The sequence below is a fragment of the Lithobates pipiens genome, unplaced genomic scaffold (genome assembly GCF_037356315.1).
Source record: "Lithobates pipiens isolate NorthernLeopardFrog02 unplaced genomic scaffold, aLitPip1_a1.2 Scaffold_191, whole genome shotgun sequence".
NCBI lineage: Eukaryota > Metazoa > Chordata > Amphibia > Anura > Ranidae > Lithobates > Lithobates pipiens.
In genome coordinates this window covers 212,093-227,268 of record NW_027507766.1, presented here as the reverse complement: position 1 = coordinate 227,268, position 15,176 = coordinate 212,093, and the positions used below count along the sequence as shown (strand labels likewise).

General features: G+C 49.7%; 1 pseudogene; it reads left to right on the top strand.

Annotated features, from left to right (window-relative positions):
• Positions 1-5,221: 5,221 nt before the first annotated feature.
• Positions 5,222-5,340, top strand: LOC144000248 (5S ribosomal RNA; annotated as a pseudogene).
• The last annotated feature ends 9,836 nt before the right edge of the window (positions 5,341-15,176 follow it).

The window sequence follows — 15,176 nt, the reverse complement described above, 5'->3', positions numbered from 1 at the left end:
TTTCTCAAGGCGACCATCTTGGCGTTTGTCAAGAGGGTTGGGCGTGTCTTGAAGAGAACGCTTACGGCCACATCAACCTGAAAGCACCCAATCTCGTCTGATTTCAGAGGCTAAGCAGCGTCAGGCCTGGTTAGTACCTGGATGGGAGACTGCCTGGGAAGACCAGGTGCCATAGAAGGATCTGGTCTGGTTAGTGTCTTGATTGGGAGATCGCCTGGGAATACTGGATGTCGTAGGCTTCTTTTTATGTTGTTGGCTTTGACCTGTTTTTTTTAGCTTGTTTCCCAAGGTGACCATCTTGGCCTTTGTCAAGAGGCTTCAGAGTGCCCAAAGAGAGTGCCTACGGCCAAATCACCCTGAAAGAGTCAAACTCATCTGATCTCAGAGGCTAAGCAGCGATGGGCCTGGTTAGTACCTGGATGGGAGACAGCTTGGGAATACCAGGTGCCGTAGGCTTCTCATTGTGTTGTCGGCGTTGAGCTGTTTTTTCCCCTTGTTTCCCAAGGTGACCATCTTGGCATGTGTCAAGAGGGTTGAGAGTGCACAAAGAAATTGCCTAGGAGCACAACACCCTGAAAGCGCCCAATCTCGTTTGGTCTCAGAGGCTAAGCAGGGTTGTGCCTGGTTTGTACCTGGATAGGAGACCGCCTGGGTTTTCCAGATGCCGCAGGCTTATTTTTATGTTGTTGGTGTTGACAAAGTGATCATCTTGGCATTTGTCAAGAGGGTTGAGTGTGCCTAAAGAGATCGCTTACAGGCGCATCACCCTGAAAGCACCCTATCTCTTCTGATCTCAGAGGCTAAGAAGGGTTGGGCCTAGTTAGTACTTGAATGGGAGACGGCCTTGGAATACCAGGTGCCGTATTCTTCTTTTTATGTTGTTGGCGTTGACCTGTTTTTTTTCGTTTGTTTCCCAGGGTGACTATCTTGGCATTTTTCAAGAGGGATGAGAGTGCCTATGGGCACATCACCCTGAAAGCGCCCAATCTCCGCTGATCTCAGAGGCTAGAAAGGGTCGCGCCTTGTTAATACCTGGATGGGAGACCGCCTGGAAATACTAGGTGCGGTAGGCTTCTTCTTATGTTGTTGGCGTTGACTTGTTTTTTTTGTTTGTTTCCCAAGGTGACCATCTTGGCGTTTGTCAAGAGGGTTGAGCATGCCTGAAAAAATCTACTATGGCTGCATCACCCTGAAAGAGCCAAATCTCATTTGATCTCAGAGGCTAAGCAGGGTTGGGACCTGGTTAGCACCTGGATGGGAGACCGCCTGGGATTTCTCGATGCCATAGGCTTTTTGTTTAAGTTGTTGGCATTGACGTATTTTTTTTTTTTTGTTTTATTCTTTTATTAAGTATAAGTAGAACAACATAAATATAACAGTCAACCATACAGCATGACCCAGGGTCACAATTACATGGTAACAAAAAATAGGCAGCCAAATAACTCTGGGTTCTCAGAGGGGAGTCCTAGAGTTTCATCCAGAAAAGAGAGAAACCCCACCTCCGACATGTAGTACAGTATAACTAATGCAGCTCCGTTCCGACAAATGTAATCATGGAGAGCAACTGGGACCACAGCGAGCCAGCTTATCATGACCCATGTGAACCAGGGTAAAATATAAGCCGGTCGTGTCCAGAACCCTGGGGTTCTTCTGGGTCCCAAAGGCTACTAAGGAGACAAGGCATAGTCAAAAGGGAGGACGGGGGAAGAAGAGAGTGCAAAGACGGAGAGAGAGGAGGGGGGGGTGGCGGCTTGGAAAAAAAGGAAAAATAAAGAAAAAAAGGGAGGGGGGGAATGCCACCCAGGGCAGACATGGCCTACGTAGGTAAACGTTAGATGTTCAGTCTTTTTCTGGGACAGGGGCGCTGCTCACCTCCCGAAAGTAGTCTCAAGTACCAGTAAAATACCTCCAGGGCCTCCATGTAACACTAAATGCCTCTTCAGTGTTGTGAAGGGTGGCGGTCAATTCTTCCATCACATATTACAAGCAATTCCAAAAACAGCTAGTCCCAAAATTATGCGACTATTTTAATGCAGTGGGGAAGGGCGAAAAATTCCGCGAAGAAACACTCTTGACACATGTGGTCCTGATCTTGAAAGAGGGAAAGGACCCAACGGCAGTAGAAAGCTATAGGCCAATTTCCTTACTAAACTCAGACATTAAATTGTTCGCAAAAATTATCGCTGAAAGATTAGGACCCCATGTGTCAGAGTGGATACTGCAGGATCAGGTTGGATTTATCGAAGGGAGAGAAGGTCGGGATAACACTCTAAAGACCATTATGTTATGCCAAGAAGCTGTAAGACAGGGTGCCCCCACGGTACTCATGTCAATAGATGCGGAAAAGGCATTTGACAGAGTGGGGTGGGGGTTCCTGTTTGAAGTGCTGGAAAGGTATGGATTAGGGGAGCGGATGAGGGGCTGGATAGAAGCCCTATACACCCACCCTAAAGCTAAAATAAGAATAAATGGGGCTCTGTCCTGCCCCCTTGAGTTGTTCAACGGGACAAGACAGGGTTGCCCGTTATCCCCATTATTATTTATATTGTCGCTTGAACCCCTGCTGATGGCCATTAGGATGAATCAAAACATTCATGGGATATGGGCTGCTAAGAGGGAGTTCAAGGTCGCAGCGTTTGCGGACGACCTTTTGCTCTATATTTCCAACCCTGGGTCTTCCATACCAGCAATAATGGAAGAATTATCAAAATATGGGAGGGTCTCTAACTTTAAGGTTAATATATCTAAATCTGAAATTCTGAATTTAAATACGCCAATAATAGAGCAGAGCATCCTCCAATCTAAATTCCCCTTTAGATGGTGTGGGAGGGAATTGGCCTATTTGGGAATAAGGTTGACAGCAGAGATGAGTGATCTGTTTGAGGCCAACTATATACCCATACTAAATAAAATTAAACAACATTTGGAAAGATGTCAACATAAAGCTCTATCATGGACAGGTAGAATAAACGTAGTTAAAATGTTTATTTTACCAATTTTCACCTATACATGCCAAATGATCCCAATAGCGTTACCACAGGTCTATTTAAATAAACTAAAAACATTGATTAACAGATTTATATGGAAAAAAAAAGCGGCGAGGGTGGCACTGAATACCCTGATAAGAAGTAAAGACAGGGGAGGGCTGGCAATGCCGGATCTCAAAAAGTATTATGAGGCCATAGCAATCTCACGAATCCCGGATTGGATACACAATAAAAAGGGAAAGGACTGGGTTGAATTAGAAATTAAGTTAAGTAGAAGGGAATTAGGGGAAATAGTATGGATACCTGCAAAACATAGAGAATTAGGCCATAGCACAAACACACTGACAAAAAACTTACTTCAGATATGGGACACAATAAATAAGAGACATAACTGGGAGCACAACTCACCATTAATGCCACTATTGGACACTAAATTTTTTATCCCAGGTCAAGAGGAATATTTATATTATAGTAGATGGGTTAAGAAAGACAACATTAAACTACAGGAGGTGATGGAAGGAAATAGGATGTGCACGTATGAGGAAATTATAGGGAAATGGGGTCACAAACCATTAGATAAATGGAGATATTATCAATTATATTATTTCATTCAGTCTCTACCACAGCCATTACGGGGTAAGGAACAATTTAGACCACTGGAGAAGCTATTAGTGAACCGTCAGTGCCTTGAAAAAAGGATTTCAAAACTTTATAAAATCCTAATAGAAAGAATAGAGCAAAACTACCCCCCCTACCTAGAAAAATGGGAAAGTGAAAGCGGGTCCTTAAGTAACGATTATCATAGAAATAGGATAATTAGACGAACCTATTCGGTTGCCGTAGACTCACAAACACGAGAGATGTCATATAAACTTTTAACAAGATGGTACATAACCCCACAACAAGGAAATAAAATATGTAGTGCGACCCCCCGGTCATGCTGGAGAGGCTGCTTGGGGGAGGGGTCATTTGCTCATATATGGTGGCTGTGCCCTAAGATACAGACATTTTGGGATAAAGTAATAGAAACAATTTTTGAAATAACAGGGGAAAGGATTAGGAGGGATCCATGGGTATGCCCATTTCATGATATAGAAAAAGGAGAGAGGGAGTATGGGTATTCCTTGATCCCCTGTCTATTAAACGCTGCTAAATCATTGATACCGCTAAGATGGAAAAGATCTGATCCTCCCTCGATGAGGGAGTGGGCAGAAAGATTAGAAAGGACACGAATTATTGAAGAGTCAATGTACAAACTGGATAATATGGAGGAGAGGTACCAGAATAAATGGCGTCTCTGGGTACTATATGGTAAAACTGAAAATTATTTGAAGATGGTGGAATGTTAGCTAAAAGGAATCCCATGGAGTAGGATCGAGTGAGAGAGGGGAGGGAAGGGGGGGGGAGGGAGGGAAAAGGAAGACAACCTTTATAAGAAATGATGCTGTATTTATTATTATGTGAAATGGTTTATATATGTATTATAGTTGTCTGTAAATTTTGGAAAATCTCAAAAATAAAGAATTATAAAAAAAAAAATTCTTCCTTCCGGAGAATATGATTGACTTGGAATACCACAGCACCTTGGATGGGGGCTGAGGCTGCCTCCACAGTGTGGGAATGCAAGCCCGGGCGGCGTTCAGGAGTTGCATCGTGAGGGTTTTTTTTTATTTTCGAACAGGCTGTTCGGTCAAGTGTAGAAGGCACGCTGCTGGGAACCCAAAAGTTCCTCAAGGCCGGGTATGCCCAGAAAAGGTGTCCCATGGTCCCCGTATCTGAATTGCACCTCCAACAAACATCCGGGATCGATCTATTCATTTTATTCAGAAGGTATGGGACTCTATACCAGCGTGAGACTATCTTGTATCCTTATTCTTGATATTGGTTTGCGATGGAAGCTTTATGTACTAAGGTCAGGATCTTCCCTATCTGTTGTGGGGTAAATATGATGCCTAAGTCCCTCTCCCATTTGTGGATAAATGGTGGGGGTCGACTCCTCCTCCTGACTACTCAATAGGTTGTACAGGAGGGAGAGGGTGTGTCGCACAGGTTCCCTTTTGTGACAGATGGATTCATAGGGCGTCAGGACTCTAGGAGTGTAGGGGGCCCTTTGTATGGCCAGAAGAAAGTGACGAAGTTGATATGTTGTTGGCTTTGACCTGTTTTTTTTAGCTTGTTTCCCAAGGTGACCATCTCGGCCTTTGTCAAGAGGCTTCAGAGTGCCCAAAAGGAGTGCCTACGGCCAAATCACCCTGAAAGAGCGCAATCTCATCTGATCTCGGAGGCTAAGCAGCAATGGGCCTGGTTAGTACCTGGATGGGAGACAGCTTGGGAATACCAGGTGCCGTAGGCTTTTCATTATGTTGTCGGCGTTGACCTGTTTTTTCTCCCTTGTTTCCCAAGGTGACCATCTTGGCATTTGTCAAGAGGGTTGAGAGTGCACAAAGAATTTGCCATTTGGGCACAACACCCTGAAAGCGCCCAATCTCGTTTGGTCTCAGAGGCTAAGCAGGGTTGGGCCTGGTTTGTACCTGGATGGGAGACCGCCTGGGTTTTCCAAATGCCGCAGGCTTCTTTTTATGTTGTTGGCGTTGACTTGTTTTTTTTTGTTTGTTTCCCAAGGTGACCATCTTGGCGTTTGTCAAGAGGGTTGAGTGTGCCTTTGATCTCAGAGGCTAAGCAGGGTTGGGACCTGGTTAGTACCTGGATGGGAGACCGCCTGGGATTTCTCGATGCCATAGGCTTTCATTTTAAGTTGTTGGCATTGACTTATTGTTTTTTAATTTTATTATTCTTTTGTTAAGTAGAACATAAATATAACAGTCAACCATACAGCATGACCCAGGGTCACAATTACATGGTAACAAAAAATAGGCAGCCAAATAACTCTGGGTTCTCAGAGGGGAGTCCTACAGTTTCATGCAGAAAAGAGAGAAACCCCACCTCCAACATGTAGTACAGAAGTACTGAGTAACGGAGTAGTGCAGCTCCGTTCAGACAAATGTAATCATGGAGAACAATTGGGACCACAGCGAGCCAGCTTATCATGACCTACGTGAACCAGAGTAAAATATGAGCCGGTCATGTCCAGAACCCTGGGGTTCTTCTGGGTCCCGAAGGCTAGTAAGGAGACAAGGCATAGTCAAAAGGGAGGACGGGGGAAGAAGAGAGTGCAAAGACGGATAGAGAGGAGGTGGGGGGATGGCGGCGGGGAAAAAAAGAAAAATAAAGACAAAAAGGGAGGGGGGGAATGCCACCCAGAGCAAACATGGCCTACGTAGGTAATCGTTAGATGTTCAGTCGTTTTCTGGGACAGAGGCACTGCTCACCTCCCGAATGTAGTCTCGAGTACCAGTAAAATACCTCCAGGGCCTCCATGTAACACTAAATGCCTCTTCAGTGTTGTGAAGGGTGGCGGTCAATTCTTCCATCCGGAGAATATGATTGACTTTGGAATACCACAGCACCTTGGATGGGGGCTGAGGCTGCCTCCACAGTGCGGGAATGCAGGCCCGGGCGGCATTCAGGAGTTGCATCGTGAGGGTTTTTTTGTATTTTCGAACAGGCTGTTCGGTCAAGTGTAGAAGGCACGCTGCTGGGAACCCAAAAGTTCCTCAAGGCCGGGCATGCCCAGAAAAGGTGTCCCATGGTCCCCATATCTGAATTTCACCTCCAACAAACATCCGGGATCGATCTATCCATTTTATTCAGAAGGTATGGGACTCTATACCAGCGTGAGACTATCTTGTATCCTGATTCTTGATATTGGTTTGCGATGGAAGCTTTATGTACTAAGGTCAGGATCTTCCCTATCTGTTGTGAGGTAAATGTGATGCCTAAGTCCCTCTCCCATTTGTGGATAAATGGTGGGGGTCGACTCCTCCTCCTGACTACTCAATAGGTTGTACAGGAGGGAGAGGGTGTGTCGCACAGGTTCCCTTTTGTGACAGATGGATTCATAGGGTGTCAGGTCTCTAGGAGTGTAGGGGGCCCTTTGTATGGGCAGAAGAAAGTGACGAAGTTGATAAGCACTAAACAAGTCAAGCTGAGGGTCAGAAAGCTCGGCGACAGTTTGCGTGGTCGGGAGCCCTCCCGGGTGCCAAACCTCTCCCAGACGCTGTTTCCCCACCACTGTCAACTGTCGCAGTTTCTTGTTGGTAAATCCCGGTGGGAAGTCTGGATTACCTATAACCGGAGTCATTGGTGATGGCAGGGGAGCAATGTGTGTGCAGCGGAACAACCTCCGCACAACAGCCAACGTAGCTCCCACTACGGGGTGACCTCTGAGGTCTTTTGGTAGGGAGGACAGGAGCCACGGGGAGGTCAATAGGGGAATGGATCCATCCTCAATCTCCATCTCCACCCACTGCTTGTGTGGGCCATTACAATGCCAATCAACGACTCTCGCTAGCAGTAGTATTGTCTGAGATCTGGGAGACCCCCCTTGTCCTTTGGTCTGGCAAGCAATTGCAAACGGGCTCTGGGTCCCGGAGCAGCACCTGCAGTTGTCTGAAAAAAATTGGGGGTAACCGGATCGGTAATGTCTGGAACATGTATAAGATCCGCGGGAGGGCCGTCATTTTGAATGCATTACATCGCCCGAACCGTTAAAGCATGCCAGTTTCCCAAATCAGATTTCAGTCTATCCAGGAGAGGGACAAAATTAAGCGGGTACAATTGCGCTAAATCCGCTGCGATGTCAAAGCCCAGGTAAAGTATAGATTTTTCAGCCCAGTAGAATGGAAAAGCGGAGCGGAGCCTCTTGGCCTCACCATCCGGGACCGATATATTCAATACAGCCGACTTGGCGCAATTGATTTTATAGTTTGATAGGCTGCCGTATCGCCGTAGAGACGCAAGTATATTGGGAAGCAAAATGTGTGGATTGGAGACGGAAAAAATTAGATCGTCAGCGTACGCCGCAATTTTGTGGTGTGCCGAGGGTTTGGCTATGCCAGTAATATTCGGGTCATTCCGAACGTGACACATAAGTGGTTCCAGTGTCAGAATAAAAATTAGGGGAGACAGAGGGCACCCCTGCCTCGTCCCATTAGTGATGGGGAAAGAGTCCGAGCATCACTCGTTCACCCGTACCGCTGCCGACGGCGTGGAGTAAAGCGTGGTCTAGTTATTAAAAGTTGGGACCCAGGGGGGCGTGACCGGAAGTCGACCCGGATGGCAGCCTAAATCTCCTGCTCTCCCTCCAGCCTCTGCTACACCGCACCTACGGGGAAAATCCAGCCCCATCCGATGGGGAAATCTAGGGCCACACGGTCCTCCAGCTCCAGGGGACCTCCCGCAGCCTCGTTGGGCACAGCCACGGTCCTTCTTCTCCACGACGGAGCTCCCGACCGACGGACCTCCCAAAATGGCGCGGGCTCCTTCTCCGGCCCGCAGGGCCCATCCGAACCTCCAGCACGGACCGGGGGATCGAGGGACACCGCGGCTGACATCCCCGGGCCTGGAGGCCTCCGGTGCGGTGAGTCGATCCCCGGTCCCGCCCGCCTCTGAGGCCGTCCAGCTAGACCTGCGGCCTACCACACCGCCCACGCCGCCGCCAGGACACAAGACTAGGCCCCCCCTGGGACCCTCTCTATCCCTGTGCTGCTCGGCACCGCAGTCCCCCCTCCGCACTCCTGCAGCTCTGGACGCCGGAGGGGAGTTCCTGTGCGGGACTGGACGGATCGGGGAGGGGGGTGGACTAGGCCTGGGGCCCTCTGGCAGTAGGTCCCCCCCTCCTCCGGACACTCAGTGCTCTTTGGCCTTGCCCAGGATGCTCCGGACGCCCCCAGACTCCAGTGCTGTGTCCGAGGGGTCCCCCCTTTCTTTTGCGGCTGAGGACTTCCCTGCCCTCCCCCCCCTGAGGAGCCCCTGTCCTGGGCGTACCGGGGGCCCGGGGGAATGGACGGACCCCTGCTGAATCCTGACTCGGGGTCGCCCCCACCTAAGTCTCAGAGGCTGGGCACCTCGGGGAACCCCTTCCCCCCACGCGGTCACGGGGGACGACCAGGGGTGTCGGCTTACCCAGGGGGACCCGTAGCCCTTCCACCCCAGGATACCAGGGGACGACACCAGCCACCTCCCTTGGCTCATACTTCAGAGTGGCCGGGGGTCTGGGATTCTCCCCCTGAGCATGCCCCCGCCTCTCGCACTGCTGGACCCGTGGACCCTAGGCCACTGTCGCCACGTCATCGCATAGACCGGGACAACCCGGGAGACATGACCACAACACCACTGCACCCTCAGTGGCAATTATACTTACAAGCGATCCCTACCAAAGAGGATTTTAAACAATTGATTGAAGATGTCAAATCCACGTGTCGGGCGGAAATACAAATGCTCCACTCTGGCCTTAAGCACCTTGCGGACAGGGTGGAGATGGCTGAAGAGGAGATACAAGAGGCCAAAATTGCGGTCCACAAAATCCAAACGCAAGGGGCTGAACACCATCTGCTCCTGAGAGATATGCAGCGCCATGTGGAGGACTTGGACAACAGGGGGCGCCGGCACAACATCAGAGTGCGAGGGGTTCCGGAGTCGGAGGGCCCGGAGGACGCTCAGATTATCTTGCAGGAACTATTCAACACTCTCCTCGGAGAACCCCCCACTAAATTTATTGAGATGGATAGAGCTCATAGGGCCCTACGCCCCAAAAATGCTACTTCTGGCCCCAGGGACTTTATTTGCAGAGTCAACTCGTTCCACCTTAAGGAGGATATCCTGCGACAAGCCCATTTAGCCCGTGAGGTGTCTTTCCGGAACCACCCAGTGCAACTTTTTCCGGACCTCTTCTGGATTACGCTGCAAAAACGTAGACTTCTCCAACCCTTGCTCCGTACCCTGCAAGACGCCCAGATCCCTTACCGCTGGGGTTTCCCATTTAGCCTCACTGCCAAACATCAGGGCAAATCGGCCTCTCTGCGGTATCCTGAAGATCTGCCGACTTTCTGTGAAGATCTGGGCATCCGCCCCCCCCCCCCCCCGGCTCCCCGATTGGGACCTCATCGCTACTCAACCCTCACCTCCTACGCTTTCCCCTTTGGTGCCTTTTCAATAACTTACTGCACTTAGGCTGCTGGTTGGGAGATTCGGGAGAGTGGGTTCCCCCTTGCTCTCACGACTCTCCCCCTAACCCTTTTTTTGGGTTGTTTTTCTTTTTTCTTTATTTTATTCATCTTATTTATATTTTAGTGATTTTGCTCCTGTTCAAGTTTTTACACATTTTACGCTCCTCTATTCCTCCTTAGGACCTGAATGAGGAGACCTGGACTCCTATGCGGCCGCCAGGCCCACGCCTCGTGCGCTGGGTCTGGTGGCCCCCTGGGAATCCGTGCAGTCCCGAATGACTTTTTTACCCGGGGCCGAATATTGCCCTATGTTTGGTCCGATTATGGGCCCATGTTTTCATTGCGATGCCTTTCTAACGTTGTACTAACGTTTTTCTCCCTTCTTTCACTTTCTATCTCCCCCTCTCTTCTCTCCTCTGTCTTCCTTCCGCTGCCTGCAGGGATCGGACACGTAGTGGCGGGGCCCTACGACTGGAATGCGTCTGCTCCTGGCTCCTGGCGGTCCCTCTTGGACGTTGTTACCGGGTAAGATTTATTAGACACAGACCGCTCTCCTACCCCCCCCAGACTTGACTGATGGCTAAGATTCTATCTCTGAATGTTCACGGCCTAAATTCAAACAGGAAACGGCATCTGGCACTAAGGGAGTTTAAACAGTCGGGAGCAGATATTATCTTGGTTCAGGAGACGCACTTTGACAGGGGGGGATCTTTTGCCTTCGCCTCCAGGAGCTTTCCGCTTGCGTATCTATCCTCGGGGTCCCATAAGAGGGCGGGGGTGGCTATCCTGATCCGACAAGGAGCACCCTTTACCTATGTTGATCATTACAGCGATCCCCGGGGGGGCTTCCTGATACTTAAGGGTACGTGGCAATCACGGCCAATCACCCTGTGTGCGCTATACGCCCCTAATGTCCATCAGCATAGCTTCCTCTCCAGGGTTTTTGCACGTCTATTTAAGGATGACCACGGTTATTTGGTGGTGGGAGGAGACTTTAATCTGGCTCACTCGGCCACGGCTGATCGTCAAATTGTCAATTTGCGTATGGCGCTTGCGGACCTGGCGCTTCGCCGTGTTGAGAAAGCCCTGCTGAGGATCAAACAGACATACTATGATAGGGGCAATAAAGCACACTCCCTCCTAGCGCGGAAGCTCAAAGACAAAACCCTTCTCTCTGCTCCACACCAGATAAAAACTAGATCTAATGCAGTTGTTTCCCACCCCAAAGACATAGTTGATACGTTTGCTGGCTTTTATGTGGAGCTCTATAATAGTCCTGACATCCCTAGCAACCCTGTGTCGGTGGAGGTTTCACAGCGTATACAGCAGTACCTGTCCGACAGCGCCATCCCCAAAATTAGAGATTCGGACTTGCTCATTTTGAACATGCCCGTCACGGAGGACGAAGTGGAACGGACCATTAAATCCCTCCCCGCACATAAATCCCCGGGTCCAGACGGTCTGCCCTACGAATACTACAAAGCATTTTCCCCCCTCTTAACTCCGCACATGAGCAGCCTCTTTAACGCTTTTCTACAGAAAACACCCGTCCCCTCAGATATGCAACGTTCCTTCCTTACCTTAATACCCAAGCCAAATAAGGACCCCATCCTTTGCGCGAATTATAGACCCATTGCGTTGTTGAACGCAGACCTAAAAATTTTTTCTAAATTGTTATCTCTGCACCTTAACAAGGTCCTACCCTCTTTGATCCACAAGGACCAAGTGGGCTTTGTCCCCCTCCGCCAAGCAGGGGATAACACCCGGAGGGTGATAGACCTGGTCGACGTGGCGAACAGGGAGGGAATGCCGTCCCTGCTCCTGAGCTTGGACGCAGAAAAAGCATTTGATAGATTGGGTTGGCCCTTCCTGTTCGCCACGCTGACCCACATAGGGATGGAGGGACCTTTTTTGCGGGCCATACAACATCTTTACTCCAACCCGTCTTCTCAAGTGAAGACCCCCTTTGCCACCTCCTCGCCCTTTTCCATCTCCAATGGTACGCGTCAGGGATGCCCGCTGTCACCCCTACTATTCGCCCTCTGTATTGAACCCCTGGCGGCGTCTATTAGGCGGAACCAGGCTATAAGAGGGGTTCCGGTGCGAGGCCAGGAGTTTAAGATTTCGCTATTTGCGGACGACGTAATTCTTACTCTTACCCAACCCAGGATATCCCTGCCCAACTTGCATATGGAGTTAGACCGTTACAGTGCGCTATCGGGCTACAAACTTAATGCGTCGAAGTCCGAAGCCCTCCCGATTAACATTCCACCGTTGGAGGTGGAACATCTACGATCCAACTTTCCCTACCACTGGGGGTCCACCTCCCTTCGATACCTGGGGGTAAACATCACCCCAACCTATACCTCCCTCTATCAGGCAAACTACCCATCCCTTTATGGAGATATTAGGCGTCTGTTGCTACAGTGGCGGAAACACCAAATCTCTCTGCTTGGTAGAATAGCCTCTGTGAAGATGGCTATCCTCCCGAAACTCCTTTATCTTTTTCAGACCCTCCCCATTCCAGTCCCCTCCTCCCACCTGAAAAAATTGCAAAGGGACATACTTCGATTCGCATGGAACTATAAAAGGCACAGGATACCTCGCTCGGTCATGACCGTCTCCCGATCGGATGGGGGGTTTAGCGTTCCCGGATCTAGTCAGGTACTATCAGGCTGCCCAACTCTGCGCGGTCGCTTCTTGGACTACCTAGTGGCCTCACAATCGCTGGTCGGAAATTGAATCCCAGTGGTTGGCCCCTATATACCCTAATAGTATGCTCTAGAGTGCGGCGGCAGTGGTTCCCCAGTCCCAATTGTTGGGCCCCATGTCCCACCTGCAGAACCTATGGCGTAGGTCTTCCAAGGCGTTTGCCCTGACCTCGGCTAAATCGCTCCTGACCTCTTTTATATCCAACCCTCGAGTGCCAGATAGCCTATCTCGCCAGATGCAACACCCCTGGTCCTCCCGGAACCTCTTCCATCTGAGATCTCTGGTGGACCCCAGATCTAGGAGACTACTGACTTACACTGAACTCCAATCCCGGTTTGACCTCCCCCGGCAGAGCTTCTATAGTTACTTACAAATCCGTCACTTTGCCCAGACCATCTCATCAGACCTCCGTTTCTCCCTGCCTACCTTGTTTGAAATAGTTGTCTCAGCAGGTACGGCACAGAGGGGGATGATCTCGGATATTTATAAAATAATTAACGCCTTTCCTATGGGTCTTAACGGCAAACATGCATATATGCTTAAATGGGAGGAGGCTCTGGGTGAAGTGTTCACGGAGGAGCAATGGCGGGTGATTTGGTCACAGGCATCTAAGAGCTCCATGTGTACGCTCTACCGGGAGAATGCATACAAAATATTGTTCTTCTGGTACATGACCCCGGATGTCCTGCACGCTATTTATCCTTCTACAACAGACCGGTGCTGGCGCTGTGTGGGGCATAAGGGCACCCTCTTGCATATATACTGGCAATGCCCTCGTATAGTCCCTTTCTGGACGGAAGTCCGTACGCTCTTGGCCTGTGTCCTGGACCAATCCCTGGACCTGAACCCAAAGCACTTTTTACTGGGAGTCCCTTTCCCCAAACTGTCCAAATCCCTACAGAAATTATCCCGCCATATCTTGACCGCAGCGAGGTGTCTTGTTGCACTCCATTGGAAAAAAACGCACCCCCCCTACCCCGGACGCATTATACGCTCGCATTAGAGACGTGGAGCTTATGGAGAGGATGACCGCCAGGATACAGGACCGGCTGGAAGCGCATGATGTAGTCTGGAATCCCTGGAATCTTAAGGGCGATCGACCCTGACAGGCAAGCGGAAGTTTTCGGATGACTACCCACCCCTACTCCCTCCTTTTCCTCTCTACCTTTCTTTCTACCCTTTGGTATCCCTTTCTTCTCTTTTTTCTCTTTTTCCCTTCTTCCTTTCTCTTATTTATATCTTTCTTCCAAACCCCCCCGAGGGGGGGGGTGTTTGATTGGGTTAATGTGTACTACAAGTATCTTACACTATTAGTCGACACCTGTATCCTCGGATTGCCACTCTTGACTGGCTGTTGAGTTTTGAGGACTGGTTTATTATTGGTTGGACTTTATCCCTGACTTACATGTGTTGCAGAACATGCTGTCTGTGAATAGCTCTACCTGGCCGGGCTTGTACCTGCTCCAGGTGGCTATATTATGTAGGCCAATATGCTCTTATGGTATGTTCTCCCCTGTAATTTTTCTTTTCTCTTTCTTTCGCTCCCCCAATGCTGTACTGAAGTGTCTGACGTGTAATGTTTCACTTTATACTAATAAAAAGTTATTTGAAAAAAAAAAAAAGTTGGGACCCACTAGCTCTGTCATGGTTCGGACGCTGTAATGTGTTGAAGATGAACGCGATGCCACGACTTCTGTATCTACTACAAGCCTTACCTATCAAAATACCCCAGACTTTCTTTCATGCGGTTCGCTCAATCTTTATCAAGTTCCTCTGACGTATTGGTAGGGCAATGCTATTGCGACCGAAATTGCGGGGAGGTTTTGGCTTCCCGGACCCTGCTCTATATTACACAGCGACGCACATGACACCGGTGGTTGACTGGTGCTGGTGTTCTGCCATATACTGTCCGGCCATGATATAGTGTCCGCGCCGTACTGCGCATGCGCAGTACGGAGCAGACGAAGCTTCGGAAAATCTCCGAAGCTGGACGGCGCTTGCGCGGTGAGTGGAGGTGGTAGCCCCACCATCCAAGCGGACAAAGGGTTGTGAAAATTAGAGGGCCCCTCGCAGGTGAACTTCGCTCGCCACGCTTCGGGCTCGGCCTCGCTGCGCTCGGCTCTTTTATATTCTTACTCTATGTCCACTTGGATAGTGGGGATAGAACCTGGACTCAGTGCGCAGGCGCCGTTCATGCTCGGCAATTTTCGGAATCTGTGTTGCTGTGTACTGCGCATGAGCAGTACACAGCGGACACTATGCGATGGGGGACCATATGTGATAAGACACCGGCATAGGGAACTGAAGCTATGGGTCAAGCTAGAGCAGGAGATGGCGCGGGTTCCACTGGCTGGTCTACCTTGGGCGGGGAGGCCATTGGAGCCCTGTGTGACTACTCACCCGTTAATTG